Source organism: Camelus ferus, chromosome 10, assembly GCF_009834535.1.
Source record: "Camelus ferus isolate YT-003-E chromosome 10, BCGSAC_Cfer_1.0, whole genome shotgun sequence".
In the NCBI taxonomy this organism is placed as follows: Eukaryota; Metazoa; Chordata; class Mammalia; order Artiodactyla; family Camelidae; genus Camelus; species Camelus ferus.
The window spans coordinates 56,319,137-56,325,934 of NC_045705.1; the positions used below are offsets into that span (position 1 = coordinate 56,319,137).

Genomic DNA, 6,798 nt, shown 5'->3' on the forward strand with positions numbered 1-6,798 from the left:
ACAGAGGGCTATCTTCATTAGAGAGTGTACTGGTTGGATCAAGAGTTATGGCGCCCATAAAAATATGTTCCTCTTCAACAGCTCAGACACATCTCCCTGACACAGCTTCAGACCTGCTTCCGGGCCCAAGCAGACCCCATACATCAGGGGCTGTAAGCAAAGCCCGGGCCCTGGGGGCTGACAGTAATGGGTATCTTCAAACACTGCCTGCCTGGGTCAGATAACTACAACCATTCCTCTTCACCCCGCCTTAGGCTACCCATTCTCAGCCAGGGAGGCTTCCTGAATGTCAGAGCAGGATCAGGAGAGTGCACAGAGTCATCCTTCTGTTCTCAGCTCCAGCATGTACTTTTCCTAACAAGTCTCACTGTCCTCCTTGCCAGTCCCATGTTCCTCCTCCTACCCAGGAACCCTTTCTAAGAAGCCACCTTATTAATGGAGTCACAGCTGCAGCCCACCTACCCTTGTACGCGTAATTCAACTAGCATTTGATGAACTCATGATGTGTGCCAAAAATCACACTACACTCTTGAAATACATTGTTGTATTTTGTATATTCATTTATCATCATGCTTATGGGTTAAGTATTGTTATCCATTATTTCACAGGTGAGGAAATTGAAACTCAGAATAGTCTTGAATAACTGTACCCTTCGAAGAGTTAGCAAGTTACACAGCTGGTATTCAAGCCCTTACTCTAAACCTCTTAATCTTAACCAATATGCTATACCCCCTTCCATGGCCAACTGCTCCCACTCATACCTTCAGAAGATGTGGCTGTAACCCATGGTCTTCAATCTATCCATCCCGTAGAGTGCTTGATTCCCAACTACATGCTCACATTCTGGTTTTAGCCTCATGTGGACCAGAGTCCATCTCTCCATAGTAGGCAGTACATTAATAATTCTTACTGTATCTAATGATCCCTGACTTTTTATCCTTCTCGAAACACTTTCCATCCATATTTTTGTTATATCCTTATCAGACACACTTGAGCAAAGATGCCTGTCTCAATGAGTATCTAGAGAGATTAAGTAACCAAAAAAGTATGCAGCAAGTAATGTTTAGATTCATATGTAAATACCATCCTTTTCCACTGGTTCTCATTAGTGAAAATGAGTGGCTCTGGAAATGTCAAATGAGACTTACTAATATTAAGTGAGACAGAAGAGTCAGGAAGTATGAGATCAATCTTGAAAAAATACAGTTTTCACTCACTCGTTACTTCAAGTACATATAGAGTATCTACCATATCTTCTGAACTATTTTAAGTACAAACTTGGAATAGACTAATGTAATATAAAAAGTCTCTGTTCTTATGAAGTATATAGAATAGCAGGGAAGACATACTGTTAGGTAACTATAGTATACACACTGTGAGAAACTCTAACATAATAAAGGGCATGTCAGAAAAGTGTCCTGAATAGAAATAAAGTTGAAATTGAAATCTAAAACTTATATAGAGATCCATATTTTTCCAGCTCACTGAATGCACCATTCTCTCTTACTTTTCACTTGCTATTTTCTTTTTAATATTCTTCTCTCCTGCTGCTAGCCCATTACACATGCATACCGTATTTTTATAAAATGTCCTCAAAGAACATATAAATAAATGCAAAAGGCAAAAAAAAAAAAAAAGTCCTATGTTCAGCATTGAATACCAGAGTGATTATAATGGAACAAAAACAATCTGGGAACTTTTTCTTGAATAAGTTGTTAAAGAATGGTATATAATGGAATACTACTCAGAAATGAAAATAAACTACCAATATACACAACAATATGGGTGAATCTCAAATGCATTACACTCAGAAGCCAGACATAGAAAACTACAAATTGCAGGGTCCATGACTCTCTGGAAAAAGAAGTATAGGCATGGAAAACAAATCAGTGCTTCTTGGGGTTGGCATGAATAGAGAGGTTGACTACAAAGCATTAGCATGAGGGAGTTTAGGGGGCTGATGTTATTTTTCTATATCTTTGTGTCAGTGATGGTTACTCTGCATTTGTGTAAACTTAAAAGAACTATATACAAAACCAGTGAATTTTATTTCATATAAATGTTGAAAAGTTGTTATATACTGTTTCGAGAAAATTCATATTTTATCAAGCTAAGAAAAATTATTGCTTTCATCAAAACGATTATGCAATGGCATATCATACCCATTAGATTTGTACTGTTCAATACAGTAGCTACTAGCTACGTGTGATGTTTAAATTTACATTTCAGTTAATTAAAATTAAACTTTAAAAATTCAGTTCCTTGGTTGCACTAGCCAAGTTTCAAGTGTTCAATAGCCACATGAAGCTCTTGGTTACAATATTAAACAACAGAGATTTGGAACATTTGCATCACTGAAGGAATTTCTATTGGACAGAGCTGTATTTGATTATCTTTTCTAACTTGACTGTATTTGCACAGAAGTTGTAAACGCCATTAGAAGCCAGTCCTGCCTCCACTGAACACTTGGGCAATTCGCTGCTGGATCTCCTTGGTCCTAACACTGTAGACAACAGGATTGAGCACAGGAGGTACCAGCAGGTAGATACTGGCCATGACCGTGTGTACTACTGGTGACAAATGCTTCTCCAAGCAGTGACTCAGAATCATGCCAATAAGAGGTACATAGAAGAGCAGCAATGCACAGATATGAGAGAGGCAGGTGTTGAGAGCTTTGAGTCTCTCTTGCCAGGAAGCAATGCCCAATACTGCCTGGAGGATTAGAAAGTAGAAACCAAAAGGATCAAGGCATCCAGTGCAATGATGAAGATCACAGCCAGAGGGCATAGATGCTATTGATATAGGTGGAGGATGCTATTGATATGGGTGGAGGCAGTATGCATGGGAGAGGATGTTGGAGTGGCAGAAAGGTAGGCTTTTGATGAGGAAAGGCACTGAGAGCACAGCTCCCACACTCCACAGCAGGACGGCTGCTCCAATCTTGCTGATGACTCCATGAGTGAAAATGGTAGCACAATGCAGAAGAAAGTGAATATCCACAAAACAATCAAAGGCCATAGCCACCAGAACACCTGATTCCCAAAGGTGTGGGAAAAGAACATTTGAGTGGTGCAGGCATCAAGGGTTACTGAGCACCAGTTGAACCAGCGGACCCTGATCATGGTGGGCATGGAAGACGACGAAAGGCTGAGGTAAGTGGCAGCTAGCATAGCCAGAAAATAACACATGAGCTCATGGAAACTTCGCTCAACTTTGATGACAACAAGGATGATGACATTACCCAGAAATGTGAAACCAGTAAAGAAGACAGAGGAGCAAGGCCAACCAGAAGTCCTTCTCGGGCATTCCTGGAATCCCAGTCAGCATGCAGATCTAATGATTGTCAGCAGTTTGGTTGAATGGCAACATAGTGGAGTGGAGGTTTGACTAGGGAAAAATAAAAACTCATTAAGTCAAACAGTTTCAATTAGAATCAGTGACAATAAGTATTGAGATGGTAACCATAAGAAAGAGTGACTTAAACATTATTTTGACACATGTCAGTGTCTGATACAGAAACTGATGCCCCACCCCCATAAAGCAATAATTCTGTTACTGACAGTCATATGGTAAAATGTCCAGGAGAATGGAAAAAAAAAAAAAAACCTTCAATCCCCTAAAAGGGATATAATTCATGTAGAAACATCAAGGAGTTAACTGTCTTGCCTCTGTGCTAAGGAAAAATTTGATGCTATATAAAACAGAAACAGACTCACAGACTTAGAAAACAAACGTATGGTTACCAAGGGGAAAGGTGTGGGGGAGGGATAAATTGGGAGTATGGGATTTGCAGATACTAACTACTGTTTACACTTACATTAATTAAACGAATTAAAATGTCAGTACCTTAGCTGCTGTAGCTGTGTTTCAAGTGTTCAATAGCTACATCAGGCTAGTGACTACTTCCCTGGAAAAATACAGATGTAGAACGTTTCCATTACTTCAGAAAATTCTATTGAAATTTAAAAATTTGGTCATGCAGACTGCAGATTATAGGATACCAACATTCTAGTGACCTCTTGACAAATCTTAGACCCAAGTGGATTTGAGGGTTTTTCACTTATATACTGTATAACTTCTGTTTCTCTTTACCAGTATGTCTTTGTCTCTCTTTTGGAAATTTGAATAGGAAAATAGCATTAAAACTGAACCCAGGAGAGTGACCACCTGGGTTTGAATCCTAGCTCTATGACCTTGGACACGTTACTTAATTTCTATGCTTTATTCCTCACCTTTTTAAATAAAAATGAAAATAGTAGCTACCATGGGATAGTTAAGAGTACTCATTAGAGATATTCATAGGGCATTTAGTTAAGCATCCGCCAAATAATAAACACAGTAAAGTTTAGCTATAATCAATGATCATCTATTATCTATAAACTTTGTAATGTTTGGTTCACTGTGAAAATTCTCTCTCAAAATATTGATAGGCCATGAAATTTATTTACATACTGATAACTGTAACTGCCTACCCATATATTACTTATATATTTTGATTAAATTCTATATTACCTAAATATCTCTATACATCAGTGAACACTAAATATCAGTGGCTTGCCAGTGGTAGTTGTTGTAGTGCTCAGGGTGGTGGTCTGTGCTCAGTGACTCAGCATGTAAACATGAATGTTTACTGTAAAAGATTTATTGGAAGAAGATCCTAGATAAATCAGAGATGAAAAAATGATATACTGGTAGGAGTCATGGGTAGTGAAAATCAGTAAGAGGATGAAAAGGGTACGGAACACTGATTCCAAAGAATTAAGACCACAAAAGAAAGACTACACTGACTATCTGAAGAGCTTCATCTAAAGACCAAGACAGCTCTACCAGAATTCAAAGACGAGGATGGCAAAGGAGGCTCTTGATTCCTTAAGAGGAGTGCTATCATGAACTCAGATGCACTCAGGAAAGGATTTTCACTTCTAAGTAATTTATTGATTAATAATTTTGCTGAATGCCTACTAAGTACTAGACGTGTTATGATAGTCAGAGGGTCAAAAGGAGCAACATTTTTCCTTCTAAGACCCTTAGCAAAGAACACATGGAAAATAAGATCAGAAAGAGGAATGAAATGTGTGCCTGGGGTAGAACACAGACATGCTTTACAGATGGGTCAGTATGTTCAGCTTGTATCCTCAGCTGGACTCGGGTTAACGCTGTCTCTGTCAATTCTAGTGACAGACAGTGCAGACCAAGCCTAAACTTTCCTCCCGGCAAAAAGACAGAAGCTCTGTGGCTTAAGAAGAGTGTGGAGGGATGGACGTGGAGGAAAAGAGGGCAGTGAGAGTCTTTCTCTTCTACCTGCTACAGAAATATCTGTCATTCAATGTTCTCTTCCACCCAGGCAGCCAGGTGGAAGGGCTATTCTCTAAAGGACTGGCCTGAGCAATCTATGCTTTTTTTAAATTGAAGTATATTTGATTTACAGTGTGTGTTAGTTTAGGTATCTAGGATAGGATAGATGTATAGAAGAGTGATTAAGTTATACAATATATCCTTTTTCATTATAGGCCATTACAAGATACTGAATATAGTTCCCTGTTCTATACAGTAGACCTTGTTGTTTATCTATTTTATATATAGTAGTTAGTATCTGCAAATCCCAAACTCCTAATTTATACCTTTCCTCCCTTTCCCCTTTGGTAACCATAAGTTTGTTTTATATGTCTATGAGTTTATTTCTTTTTCATAAATAAGTTCGTGTCATTTTTTTTAGATTACACAGAAAGTGATATCGTATGATATTAGTCTCTCTCTGTCTGACTTATTTCACTTAGTACGATGATCTCTAGGCTCATCCATGTTGCTGCAAATAGTGTTATTTCATTCTTTTTTATGGCAGAGTAGTATTCCATTCTATATATATACCACAATTTCTTTACCCAATCATCTGTCAATGGACATTTAAGTTGCTTCCATATCTTGGCTATTGTAAATAGTGCTGCTATGAACACTGGAGTGCATGTATCTTTTCAAATTAGAGTTCTCTCTAGATATATGCCCAGAAGTGGGATTTCTGGATCATATGGTAAGTCTATTTTTAGTTTTTTAAGGAATATCCATACTGTTTTCCATAGTGTATGCACCAAGTTACTCAACCTATACTTTTAAAGTGTCTTAGCTTCAGGCTGAAGCTGAGTTCTGGCTCCTTGGATTTGTCCTCTGTAGGAGCCATGGGCTAGTCTCTCACTTGGAGAAGGCATGTATTTGCTATTTGACTTGAGCTGGGACTTAGAAGGGAAGGGTAAAGTTTAAAGGGGCTTTTGTTGTTTCTCTAATTAGCCTTTGGTAAAATAACACACTCTTCACTTAATTCTCACAGCCACAATTAGAAGTGTTATTTCTATTTTAATTTAAAAAAAAGGAAGAAATGAAAAAAAAAAAACAATTCTTGCTGAGATTTCAGTGATTCTAGGCTTTTTATAGATACATAGAAATCACAAGCAGTAGCTTTATATGATGTCATAGGTGGACAATGGAAGGGATAATGGGCAGACATTTTAAATGATTTTAGTCCTTTAATAATAAAAGCATGTACTATTTATTTAGTGCTTATTTATGTCACAGGCTTTGCTTTTAGCCCCTTTACATATTCTACCTCATTAAATAATCGTGAAAACTTTATGAGGAAAGTACTGTTTATTATTGCCACTGTATTCATGAGTTAAAAAATAGGGTCAGATAAGTTAATTGACCCAAATTCCAAAACTGAAAGTGAGATTGAGGTGCTCTGATCATTGTATTTAAAAGTTCTATTTGTTCGTAAAGAAGAGGATTCACTTTTCAAATTCAAATTGC

At 37.8% G+C, this 6,798-nt stretch overlaps 1 pseudogene; it reads right to left on the minus strand.

Annotated features, from left to right (window-relative positions):
- Positions 1 to 2,436: 2,436 nt before the first annotated feature.
- On the minus strand, positions 2,437 to 3,382 carry LOC102504845 (annotated as a pseudogene).
- Between the last annotated feature and the right edge of the window lie 3,416 nt (positions 3,383 to 6,798).